This window comes from Apium graveolens, chromosome 8 (genome assembly GCF_009905375.1).
Source record: "Apium graveolens cultivar Ventura chromosome 8, ASM990537v1, whole genome shotgun sequence".
NCBI lineage: Eukaryota > Viridiplantae > Streptophyta > Magnoliopsida > Apiales > Apiaceae > Apium > Apium graveolens.
In genome coordinates this window covers 113485972-113499583 of record NC_133654.1, presented here as the reverse complement: position 1 = coordinate 113499583, position 13612 = coordinate 113485972, and the positions used below count along the sequence as shown (strand labels likewise).

The 13612-nt window shown below is 33.4% G+C and overlaps 1 long non-coding RNA gene across 2 annotated transcripts; it reads left to right on the top strand.

Moving 5' to 3' along the window:
• Nucleotides 1-1143: 1143 nt before the first annotated feature.
• On the top strand, nt 1144-5041 carry LOC141678549 (uncharacterized). Of its 2 annotated transcripts, none has more exons than XR_012557790.1 (5): nt 1144-1647; nt 2514-2624; nt 3388-3449; nt 3588-3688; nt 3776-5041. It is a non-coding gene; the product is annotated as an uncharacterized LOC141678549 (long non-coding RNA). The 2 variants fall into 2 exon arrangements; XR_012557789.1 differs by having other exon boundaries at nt 1148-1647; nt 3929-5041.
• Nucleotides 5042-13612: the final 8571 nt, after the last annotated feature.

The following is a 13612-nucleotide window of genomic DNA, read 5'->3' as shown; positions in this document are numbered from 1 at the left end:
TTGATGCTTATGATGTGATTGATCACCTTCAAAGGATATTTCAAGGATAGGCTCGTCAAGAAAGATTTGACAATATAAGGAACTATAAATTTGCATAAATGGGAGAATGAGATCTGGTTGGACCAAATGTTCTAAAGATGATACGTATATGAACCTTGATATTTTGGGTTTCAAGATTGGTCCAGAGACTCGACTTGATTTGATCAAGCAATCTTTGAACACATTATATTCTCAGTTTGTTATGAACAAAATGAATGAGATAGACAAAACACCCATTGAGTTGTGAGGCAAGTTTAGAACTGCTGAAAAAAATGCGTTAAAGGCATGAACTATGTCCATATTGATGGTGTACACATGGAATGCAAATGGGAAAGGAAATTGGAAAGGCAAGGTTAAGATTTAATTTTGTTTAGTGCCAAACCAGAGTCTAATCCTAAGAGTCTTTTCAAGCCTATTAGTGGTGTTGCTAAAGAAGACAATTGTCACTTGTGGTAATAACCGGATGATTGGAAGTTAAACTATCGAGCTTATTTGGAAAATCTAAAGAAGAAGACCATCAATGGTCAATATTCGTGTATCGGGTTAGAATTGGAGCAAAAGTTGTTGCCCTCCACTACTAGAATTCTTTTAATAGACATCGGTTCTTAGACATCGGTTGCTCAAATGACCGATATTAAAGACAGTTTAGACATCATATAAATTTAAGCGATGTTACATCTTTTATTAGACATCGGTTAGAAAATTAACTATTTTTTATAATTAAGTTTAAAAAAAACGTAAGTTAGACATCGATTTTTGATATAACCGATATCATTTTCTTTTAGAAAGCAGTTTGAGTTTACAAACATTGTCGATGATCAATTTAAATAAATTAAAAAACTACACGGAAACTTTCCCCTTTATTTCCCAAATATTCCCCCTTAAACATAAAAACCGTTTCCCACATTATCAAATTCTTTTCATGTCTCTCTCTCGCTCTGTTGTCGGTCTCTCTCTCTCTTCCATCTCTCTAGTTCTCTCAATCACACACACACGTATATAGGGTTTCAATTAAACCCCGAATTGAAGACCACCTTCAATTATTCAAACTCTATCTACGAGAAACTCTAATTTCTGAACAGGTTTGTTTGTTCAATTAGATTTAAGATAATGGAGTTGAAAATCTGTCTTTATCCTTCAACAGTGGGCAATGAGCGGTTTCACGATTTATATATATGCATAAATGTTATGATATTTTTAGCTTTCATGATTTCATTCAATTATGTTCGAGTTAACGGCCAATTGAAGATTTGTTTTGGAGCTATATTTTTCTTTTTTTATTATACAGTACTGTTTGTATAAATGCGGAATTATATTTATAATCTCAGAGAGAGCTCAGAGAGAAAGAAAGGGTGGTGGTTGTTGTGGTTTCAATGGCTTATAATCTCTTTTCATCTACTTTACTCTCTCGTGACACCTTTCCCCTTTTGAACTCACCTCGTTTCACTCATTTCCCCTTTTGTTTCAAAAACTCTAAAATTTCACTCCAAATAACTCATGGTTTTTACAAGATTCTTCAAAGACTACACCTTTACCCAAAACCACCATCTAGGTCAATCCCAATAATCCAAAAGCTTCTTTGCTTAGACATAAATCATTTGATTCAAGGTACTATTCTCTTGTTACTTTTGCTCATTCTTTGAATTTGTGTAAACCAAATGAACAAGATGTTGTTAATGTGTTGGATTATTTTGGGGATAAGTTTGTTGAACAAGATGGTGTTTTTATTATTAATAATATGTCGAATTCTGAAACTGTTTTTCTTGTTCTTGATTATTTTCGAAAGAGGGTTAAGTTGAATAAAGAGGTTGTTTTGTATAATGTGACTTTGAAGGTTTATAGGAAATGTAAGGATTTAGGTGGGGAGGAGATGTTGTTTGATTTAATGCTTGATATAAGGGTTAAGCCGGATAATGTTACGTTTCTTTTTTAGGGTGTTGACTACGAATTGCTTTATACTACTAATCGAAGTAAATTACGGGTTGTGTCCACAAGGACAATGATTGATTTTATGAAATGGTGTTTAAAGTTTACAAATTCAAGTGAAATGTAAATGTGATTGCAATACAATTGTGTATATGCAGCTGATTTCTATCTATCTATAATTGTGTGTTTATGTCTACCTGCGTATTGGGAGAGAGATACAATGTTTGCATGTGTTTTGTTTACTCAAATATAGATCTATAGTGTGTATATGTGTGTGCACATGCATTCTACATTGGTTGTTGTAGATATGTAGTTCTTGAATTGCAATCTCGTCTTGATACCCTTGGTTTATAGTTTATACATATCAATATAATACTTCCAAGTTTGTATTTCTTATGGGCAAAAGATTTGCATGAGATTATGCATGATATTATTGCTCAAGAATCTACCTTTATCTTTGGAGTGACATATTAACTTATATATGTATACGCTTACCATGGCAAATTAATATCACTATGATAAATTAATATGACTGGACCTTGTTGCAGGCTGTTCCTCTTAGTGCAAAGAAAGGCGGTGGAGGTTCTCCTGAGGGCAGTGCACCTTTTCTGCAGCTACCTCATTTTAGTGAAGCTGTCATAAAGAAGATAGCACGCAAGGTACGTTACTGCTTCATATCCGTGCTTTAGGAAATGTAAATGCTAGTATGTCAGCTTATTGGAGCTGTCATTAGTAATTAGTAAGCCATGAATGCAACTCTTTTTACCGTTTCTAGCACATTGATGTTTTAAGAACCTCCTATTAGCTAATGATTTACATTGTATTCGACTTAAAACATCTGAAAGATTGATAGATACCGTACATTCTAGCTTAAGTGTTTGCTTGCGCTGTTGTCCCAGCCTCCTGTTAACATTTATACAATATTTATATAAATTAAACCTTATAAATTAGTAGGAGTGGACCCCGTTCAGATTTTTATTTAGAAGCTATTTAATTTGACAAAGCAGTTAATATTTAATAAAGGATTTTGCCTGGAACTTAGTCACAGTGAACTTAGTGACAATGAATTATAAAGCTGAAGACTGATATGCAAAGGTTGGTACATAAAAAGTCATATCCTTTTAATTACTTAATGATCATACATGTCGTAATGAAGAAATTTATTATAAATCTATGATCAAATTCTGGTTACTATTTTAAGATGTCTAATTTGACAGCTATGGTTAGAGTAATAGCAGGCTCCTTTCTTCCATGACCACATATGTTTTAATTATGATGTAAGTCTGTTTTGGAAAGATTTGGCTTTGTAATTAATATTTATAATGTCAAGTTGCTATGGGGAGCTTGATTAAGAAAATGCAGGTTAATTATTTAAAGTCATCCTTTTTTCTTAGTGTTCTTGCATCTCATATCATTTTTCAGTTTGAAGATTTCTGTGATACTGAAGATGCAATTGAAGGTCGGGATGGCTATAAATTTAACGGGTAACGATTAAGGCTTAGTGATGCAATGTTAGATCTAATTTCTCCTTGTCATTAGTTTACAATGGTATCACGTGTAAAGAGATTATTTTCCCCGTCAAATTGATGTGTACTCTCTTCACCGCCTTTCTGATTTTACAGATTATGGAATTTTTAGTTGGACTCGTGCCTATGCTAAGAAATTCAATGATTGGTGATGAAGCACCTCTCCGCGTGATTGAAGACTCCACCATGATGATGTGGTAAAGTTCTAAACCCATGACTTGTGTATAAAAATTAGTGATATTTGGTAGAAAGAAGCTAATTACCCTCTTTAAACTAATTTCCAGATGCCTTGCTTGTCGTATGGCTACACTGCAATTTTTACATCTAAAAATTGACTGGTTAAAAACACCGGATTAAGTTAATCTACAGTATGTATGGTTGGTATTTCTTTGTAACTAAATCATTTACTGGATCGATCGATGGTCCTTGACCTGCAGGGATGGAGCTGTTTCTTTGTAATATTTGAAGTGTGGTTTGTTTGGGTATTTGTAGGCATTAGTGGGGGGTTTTGTCCTGCTTTGTAGTGGCATAGATGTGGTCTGTAGGTTCAGAGGTTTTGATGATCTGGAGGATGTTGTAGTTTTTTCGAGTTGGTGTTTTGTTGGATTTTTTTAGTCCTGAGGTTGATCTGGTGCTGTATGGTTTCATTTGTTTTGATTCTGTCGAGCTGGAGGTTAGTGGTTTGCTGGGTTTTTTTTATGTTTTTGAAGTTGTCTGGGTTTTATTTTGGAGGTGGAGGTTTCGAGGAGATGCTGGTGCTGGTGTTTTTGTCTGGATGTCCGGTTTTTGAAATACAGGTGTGGCTGGATTTTGGTTTTAGAGGGATTTTTTTTCTCTGTTTTGATTTCCGGAGGGTTGTTTGAAACGTGTAACAGAGAGATGGAGGGTGTAAGGTCTGAGTTCTGGGGTGATGTTGCTGTTCGACTTTTTATTTTCTGAGCTGTCTCCCTGGTGTTTTTGCTGTGCAAGTTTACTCTCAAGAGAATCATTGATGTGTCTGAGGTTGCCTTTTTGCTGCAGAGTGTGGTTTGCTCGAGTGCAGGTACGGAGCTGCGTGGAGTTGGGAGTTTCGAAGCTATTATTTGTTGCTGCTTGTCTTGTTTGGTTTTTTTGGATTTACTTCTCCAAGAAGATTGTCTCTAAGTGGGTGTAGGGTAGGAGGTTAGGTTTGCTTGGTTTGTTATTGTTTTATTTTTTCTGGAGTTTTTTTGTGTTGGTTGGAGTTGATGGGTCTATATGAAGAGAACACACAATGAGGTCAACAGGAAAGAGAACTACTATGTTATGAAATTATAGTAGTAATTATTTAATTTCTATGTTCTCTCTTTCGAACATACATAAGAGATCAGATTTAGCAGTGTCTTAATGATCTGAATAAAGTATACTAGTAGTAGTCTGATTGCAACTATGTAGTAGCTCTTGTATTATTTGTCCAACCAATTGTAATTCATATAAACTTGTTAATATTTACTTGAGTAAACGTAATTACGGCTAGAGATATTCATGTACATGCATTGTAAAACTTATTGTAGAAGGAATTCTTGTATCTATCTATCGTAGAAGATTACTTTATTAGATTCATGTACATGCATTGTAAAACTTATTGCAGGAGGGTTGTTTCCATTTTTTAAAACCGATGTTAAAAGCCATAAATACAAATCAGTCAAAACAAAATATTCGATGTTAATAAACGGATATTAGCACATGTATACAGGGTAACAACATCGATTCAAAAATAAGCGCCCGATGTCTATTTATCATATTAACATCAGTTATTTAGAAAACAATCGATGTCTATTGTTTAAATTGATATCGGTTCTTTAGAAACAACTGATGTCTAATAGGTATGACACATCGGTTTTTTTAATCGATGTTAATTCATAAATATTTCTTATGTGCTATAGTTTTAAATAGGCCTAATCGTCCTAATATTGCATTTCTGAACTTGATATTACTCAATTAGATAATATAAATGTGAATTAGACATCATAAATTTTCTAGAAACATTGTGTAAGATTACTTAGACATTGATTTTTAACCGATGTCTATGAGAAAATATCTTTAACATCAGTTGCGAACACATCATACTTTTTTTCACATAAACATCGGATTTTAATAGTTGGAGTAACTCGGTACCTAATTTTTCCCATAAGGTGAAGTTGAGAACTTGATAAATTGTTAAAATGTGCCCGCCTTTAGGGAAGACATTATATTAATTTCTTTCCAAGACAAGAAAGGTTATTCATTGTATTTAAATAAACAACAATTGTTTATTCTATTTCAGTGATAAGCCTTATAATGTTGCATAATTAGTTAATAATTTATGTGTTCTAAGACGACTCAAATGAAACATTACCTCTAAAATTATCGTTTAAGCTATATTAATGAGAAATGCATTTCTGAGTTACATATAGATGGATACTTAGATAAGTTTGATCTTGAATCATATGGAAGATGCGAAGCTTTTCTAATTAGCAAAATGACTAAAGTTTCTTTTACCTGATAAGGTAAAAGGGCCATCGAACAATTAGGAATTATACATAGTGATGTATATGGTCCAATGTGGATGATGGCAATGGGTGGGTTTTACTACTTCATAATGTTTACTGATGACTTTAGTCGATATGGATATGTATGTCATATGAAGAACAAATCTGATTCTTTTGAAGTGTTCAAAGAATATAAGGCCGATGTAGAAAAGCAAATAGGGGAAAGTATAAAGGTTTTACGATCAGATCATGGAGGAGAATACTTAAGCCTCAAATTCAAGAGTTTCTTAAAGGAGTGTGGTATTGTATCACAACTTAATCCTTCTAGAACACTTTAATAGAATAGAGATTCTAAGCGGAGAAATCGTATCTTGTTGGACATGATGCGATCGATGATGAGTCAAGCGGGTCTTCAAATCAGTTTCTGGGGTTATGCTCCAGAAACAGCTGCATATACACTTAACCAAATTCTGACTAAAGCGGTTCAAAATACTCTGTATGAGATATGGACTGATAAATGTCATAACAAGTCATTTATGAAAATTTGGGGACGTGAAGTGTTTGTAAAACGTTTAGCCTGTGACAATCTTGGACCAAAATTAGATAGATGTTATTTTGTGGGATACCCAAGTGAGACTAGAAAATAGTTTTTATAATCCTTTCAAGAACAAAGTGTTTGTTGCTCGGGCCGCTGTACTTCTTGAGGGAAACCTACATTTTAAGAAAATTAATGGGAGGACAATACATCTCGATGATGATTGAGAACCACATGATAACATTGAACCAGAGTTGAAATAAGATCAGGATTGTTAGGAATATGTTGTGAACTTGATGATAAGTTGAACAAAACACCTTAGTAGATTTAACTTGGTGTTTTTGTAGCTCTCGACGGATGTTATATAATAGTCTTGACGGATGAACTCTATATTCCCGACGAATGACGACTGAACATCCATCGAGAGTGTAGCTTATGTAATAATAAGTCTTGTAGCACATGTATGCAAAAAACACTGTATTAGTTGATTAAATGTTGTAGGATTCTTTAAGTGATGTTGACTACTAGATTGATATGCAGAATAAGGTGGCTAATTGTAAATATAAGATGCCTTGTAATTCTGTATAAGTGAAATAAAGTCATGTATCAGAAAGGCTCCCGACGGATGATCTACAAAGGCTCCCGACAGATAATCAATAAGAATTCTGATGGATGGCCAACATAGTCCCGACGGATGATCATATTCAAAAGAGCAGTCGATAGTGACAACATAGTCACATGCGTCGGGTGTTTGCAAATGGAATGTGGTAGCCTATTTACAGGATTTAGAGAACAAAGAAGCATTACCATTTCCATACAATTATGAAGATATTCAAAGGTGCTGGATAGTATAATGAAGTAGCATGAAATTTGACTTGAAACAATTTTTTTTTACTTGTTTATCTTTTTATCATGTGACTTGGTAGTATATCAACCAAGTGTAGCAAGTAGAACAAATAACTAAGTAAGCATTATTTTCAGAGAGATAGAAAAAGCTGAATCTGTTAAGCATCTCTTTGTAATTCTGCTAGTTCACTTGTAAGCAGTTGTGTGTTATTCAAGAATCACATAGTTCTCATCTTAATATATATATATATATATCTAGTGGATAAGTTCAAATCCACCAAAAAGTTTTAAAGCCTTGTGTTTTATTTCTTTGTGTTTGATTTTCATATCGTTATCATTCTGCAACATAGAAAAATCTACACAGTTAAATTATTAAGTAAAAACAGTTTTAAAATCAGAAAAAGAAACCAGAATTACATTCAACCCCCTTCTGTAATTCTTGTTGCATTGTTTGGGAATAACAAGGATGTACATCAAAATGTTGAAATTAATCATGTCATAAAACTCAGGTTGTTCGTAGATCTAGTTGGATTCACCATGAGCCCGGGAGAAATTATGGATTTCTTTTGACTCAAGATGGTGATGTGATGCATACGGATAATGATAAGCCTCTCACCTATAAAGATGCTATGAACAGTCCAGACTCTGAGAGTTGGCTGGAGGTCATGAAATCTGAGATGGAATCCATGTTTCAAAATAAATTATTGACTTTAGTTGATCTACTCGAAGGGGTAAAACCTATAGGGTGAAATTGGGTTTTCAAGAAGAAAACCGACACGGATGGTAAAGTATAGACCTATAATACGTGAATAGTGGAAAAATGTTTCAAACAAATTCATGGTATAGACTATGATTAGACTTTTTCAACAGTTTCTGGTCCAGCTAATCAGGATTTTTCTAGCAATAGTTGCTTATTTGACTATGAGATTTGGAAAATGGATGCCAAAACCACTTTCTTATATGGGAACCTTGAAGATGATGTATATATGATATAACCTGAGGGTTTTGTCGATCCAAAGTCTTCTAAGATGGTCTATCACTTTCTTCCATCTATTTATAGATTGAAGCAAGCCTCAAGGAGATGGATATTTGTTTTGAAGAAACAGTAAAAAAGTTTAGCTTTATTCAAAACGAAGATGAACCATGTGTTTGCAAGAGGGTTAGTGGGAGTCATGTGATATTTCTAGTATTATATGTAGATGACATATAACAAATAGAGAATAACATACCTTCTCTACAGGCTATTAAGACTTGGTTGATAAATAGTTTCTCGATGAAAGATTTAAGTGATGCTACCTATATATTAGGGATCAAGACTACGCCATAAGTGGGGTAGCTACTGTAATGTAAGTATTACAAGCTGCATTATGTTAGATAAGAAAATTTTGTACTATTGTAACACAACTCAATTAGTGTTACAAAAGTTATAAAACTAGTGCTACATAAAAATGGTGGTGTTGCACAACAAGTAACACTAGCACCTGGTGTTACATTAATTATTTTATGTTTTTTTTTAAATGTTAGAGTGTTTGTTATCATTAAATTCTAATATAAAATTATAATTTGAGTTATTCATGCCTCTAAAATGTAGCATATAATATAATATAAAATTTATTGTATAAAATTAAAACATACATTTTTTAATTTTCTATTTATTAAATATTAATTTAATAACTAATAATTTGATAATTAATCTAAAAAAACTAAAATTAAAAAATATACACACTTTCCTAGGTGAAATATTGGGAAAGATTTCTTCCCTCTAGTAAAAATGTTTGCCCCGTTACAAATTTTTTACGCCCCTATATTTGCCCCATTTTTCTTTAAGTCTCCCTCACCCATCCCTCGATACTGATTTCTTTCAAAATAGGCACCCACATAAAATCGAAAAAAATCACAGCCTCTCAATCTTATAACCCAAGTTATTCAATATCGAGACCCTAGATCAGTCAGATTCAATTACTCATAACCCTCAGTTTTATTTGTCTAGGAATTTGTCAAATAATGTTAATTAGACGAATTCAAATCTTAAATCATGTTATTCTCTCAGCGTTGTCTTCTTGTGATTAGTTAGTGGTTCCTGAATTTCTCTTTAAATTGGTAAGTGTCTTCCTTCCCATTATTAGCCGAATGTTTCTAACTTTTCTAGAAAAGCCTTAGCATCTGTTAAGTGGTAACTAGTATTGATATTGAAAATGAGTTGTTTGAACTATTGCTTCTACGAGTTTTGACTTCAGATTTGTTTCTAATTTTTTGGTTTTGTTACAAGCAGTTAAGGCGTGTCTATATACTTATTAATACAGTTTGACTGGAATTTGATTATTATGTAGTGAAGTTCATCCTATAATTTTTGGTAATTCTTTTTGTACAGGAAAACAAATGTTAAATATTTTTGTGTATAAATATAACTTTCTATATTTTAAATTGCTTTGGCAGGTTTTTTAATTGTAGGTATCCAGTGCCTCAAAGTGTTGAAACTCAGGGAGGAGCGAAGAGTATCTTGGAAGTTGGATTAAAGATAGACATAATTGTGTCGTCTTAGCCACTAAGGTCATCCCCTTTTACCCGTAACCTTTATGTACAGTTTGCTTTCAAGTAAATAGTGCTGGTTTTTGTAAGTTCTATTTGGCGTGCTATTCATTTGTTAAGACTTCAGAGAATTTTAATTATATTGGTATTCATATTCACTTTGAAAAAATGTTGAGTTGCTGGTAATGACAGATGTTGCATAGTATATTTTTGAAGATACTGTTGTGGCCTTTGAGGAATCTTAAGTAAGGGCATGTATAAATCATCAATGTATGTTTAATTTGAATATGTCCGCATCTTCTGTATAAATCTTGTGTCCTCTATGGGTGTAATCATGTTAAGATTTAATACATCAGCAATCACTTGTAGTGAATTTGTCTTTGACCCTGCAAAATGGCCAATGGCACAAATAGAGGACTTCCTCAAGTTGTCAACAAGGTTCAAAGCAGTTAGATCTATTTTTAGGGTGCCTGACCTAGATCCAAAAATTAAAAATTTCCGTTCTTGCTTCCAAGAAGGTTTCTTTCAATTATATTTTTAAAAATTACACGTTGACTATAGCTATGCACTAAATTATTGTTGAAATTGTGCTGGTGCAGGACCATTATCTTGTTGATGTGTTGCTTGGATGGCAGGATGGGAAACTTCCGGTTGATATAAAATGTGTCATTAGGTAAAAGTAAGTAAAATTTGATTTCCTAGTTTCTAGAGGCTACTTAAAATGTAAATTTTTATTTCAATAAGCAACTATGAGAGAGGTCCAAAAACCCAAGTCATGCGATTTCTTGAAAGACATCAAATACTGTACCATCATGTAGACATAACTAAAGATGACAAAAGTGAAGAATGAATGCTGGATTTGGTTCATTCAGGTAACCTAAATGCAGAATATTCTATAAATGCTAGTATTAAGATGATCAGGTCTAGTATTCAGAATCCAAATTTGTAGTTTACAATATGCGATGAATGCTTAAACTCAGAGCCAAGGCCAACAAGCTGAAACTTGAAGACGAAAGGCTGTTTCCCAGTTGCAAATTCTCAATGTTCTCTATTAGGTAGTTCAAGAAAAAAGCAGTCGTGATCAAACCAAAAACCGGAGCTCCGGGTTCAGGTGCTGAAATTAACGCAGGAGCTAAACGTTTATGTGGTAAGGTACGATTGAAAGATAAGCAATTTCTTTCAAAGAATTTATTAACTATTCAGAATAGTCCAAAGCATAAATTAACTTTTTTATTTAAAAAACACAAAATATTCATGAAAACAGTCAAGGTGGATCTGCTCAGGGCTTACGTTCCCAACATGTACTTACTTATGAGCTATAGAACAAATTCATTTAATTTGCTTTGCTTTCAAGATATGATAAATGTTGGTTAATAAATATGTATATTTTCAGCAACCAAATTCTGTAGGTAATAACAGATAAGGCATTGGGAAGAATGATGTCACACTATCATTTATAAATGCACTCTTCACATCCATTTGGAACACCTTGAATTTCATGTAAGCACCATAGGCCAGAAAATTTCTGATGGCCTCAAGCCTTGCAACTGGAGCAACAGTCTCATCATAATCAATGCCTTCTTGCTGTGAATAACCTTTTGCAACCAACCTTACTTTATTCCTTGTAATAATGCCCTCACTGTCAGTCTTGTTTCTGAACACCCACTTTGTACCAACTACTGATCTATTATTTGGTAATTGGTACCAATGTCCAGACTTTGTTCCTTTCAAATTCATTGAGCTCCTCTTGCATTGTTGTGATCTAATCAATATCTTGAAGAGTTTCTTCCACTTTCTGAGGTTCAGTTTGAGATAGAAAAAATTGGTAGAGACATTCATTCTGAGAGGCTTTTCTGGTCTTAACACCACTATCAGGATTTCCAATGATCAAGTCAGGTGTATGTGACTTAGTCCATTTTCTTGCAGAAAGAAGTTGACTTCTTGAAGTAGATCCTCCCATTGATCCATGAAGTCTCTAGTCTCACTTTGCTATGTACCATCATTATTTTATGAAGCTCCCCCTGAATCAATGCTTCCAGAACTATGCCATAAGTGGGCTATTTTAATGTCTATTTACTGTTACAATAGCCCCGGAAAATGTTACATTAGACCTATAGTAATACGAGGGGGAGTTACGTTTACGAGTATTACAATAAATACTCTAATGTAATACTTTTTGATCTATTGTAACAGTGAGAAAAATATTACATTAGCCACTTAATGTAATACTATAATGCCCAAATATAACAGAAACTGAGTGATATATTTTGTTCAATCAATATTGCATAAGTGGGTCCCATATATGGGCATGTGGGTCACATATAACCTATTGTAATAATATGAATTATCTATTGTAACCCTAATTTTTTATAATTAACCAACACTAACATTTGTGATGTAATACGATATATAAACATATATTACACTAGTATAGACAAATGTAACGATTGATTTTAAATTTTTGAAATACATGCTTTATTTAAACAACATTCCCAGTAATAACATAACAGCAAAGTAGCAATACATAACAGTCTCATCTCCTACCCATTCTACTACATAAAAGTCTCATCGACAAACTATACTCCAAACCACTTTATTATATAACAATCTCATCGATAAACTATATTGCTACATAATAGTCTCATCTCCAAATCAATTGTCAACGATAACCGTGCGGAGCTGAAACATCTATGAATTCTTTTCCCTGGAAAAGGATTACTTGCATATTTTCAAACAGAAATATTCAATATAATTTACTTGACTGTAAGAGTTTATTATAAAATGCAACTGGTCTGTGATTGCATCCTTTAGGTAGCTAATTGTCCTTTTGAGCTAAATTTGCAAAGGGAGCTAAAGTGGTAATATTGAGTAAACCAACATATTTAAGTGATGTCACACCATCATGCATCAAGTAGTAAATATCGGTACCCTTTGTAAACCTAGTACATTTAAAAAGCATTTAAAACTAAAGACAAGAGCTAAACATATTTAGTAGGAACTGATTATTAGTTGTGGATGCTAAAACATATACACATATCTTGGAACTGAATGTCTATAATACTTTTGTTGTGCAAGACATGTCTGTATCATAACAAGACTAAGTCATTCTGACAACCCTAAGATTAGTTGTACTGTAACCTTAATCTGTAATTTATACTTGTAACACTTAATATCTGTAAAATGTAAATGGAGCAGACTGGAGCATTTTTCCCTAAACAGTGTCAAGCCTAAAAATTCTATCTAGAAGAAGATCAAGAAGGTCATGCCTCAAAAGAATTATGAAGAAGCTTGGAGTTGAATAATTCTGTTTGGTGAAAAACATTCTAAGTCAAGATCTCTACAAGTCACAAAATTAGTGTTAGAGAGAAGTCATTCGAGAACTCAGAAAGACCTATCGAGAACTCAGAAAGACCTATCGAGAACTCAGGAATTGTCTATCGAGAACTCAGGAAATGCTATTGGAGATATCGATAAGTCAGATACCCATTCGAGAACTCAGAGATATCGACAAGTATATATTTAGTAGAGAACTCTAAGTTATCGATAAGCCAAAGTCCATTAGAGAACTCTGAGTTATCGATAAACCAAAGTTCACTAGAGAACTCAGAGTTGTCGATAAGTCAAGTCAACAATGAAGTTTCACAGATATCGACAAACCAACATGCCTATCGAGATATCGAGTTCTCTACAGCTTAATTGGAGATCTCGAAGTGAAGAAATTT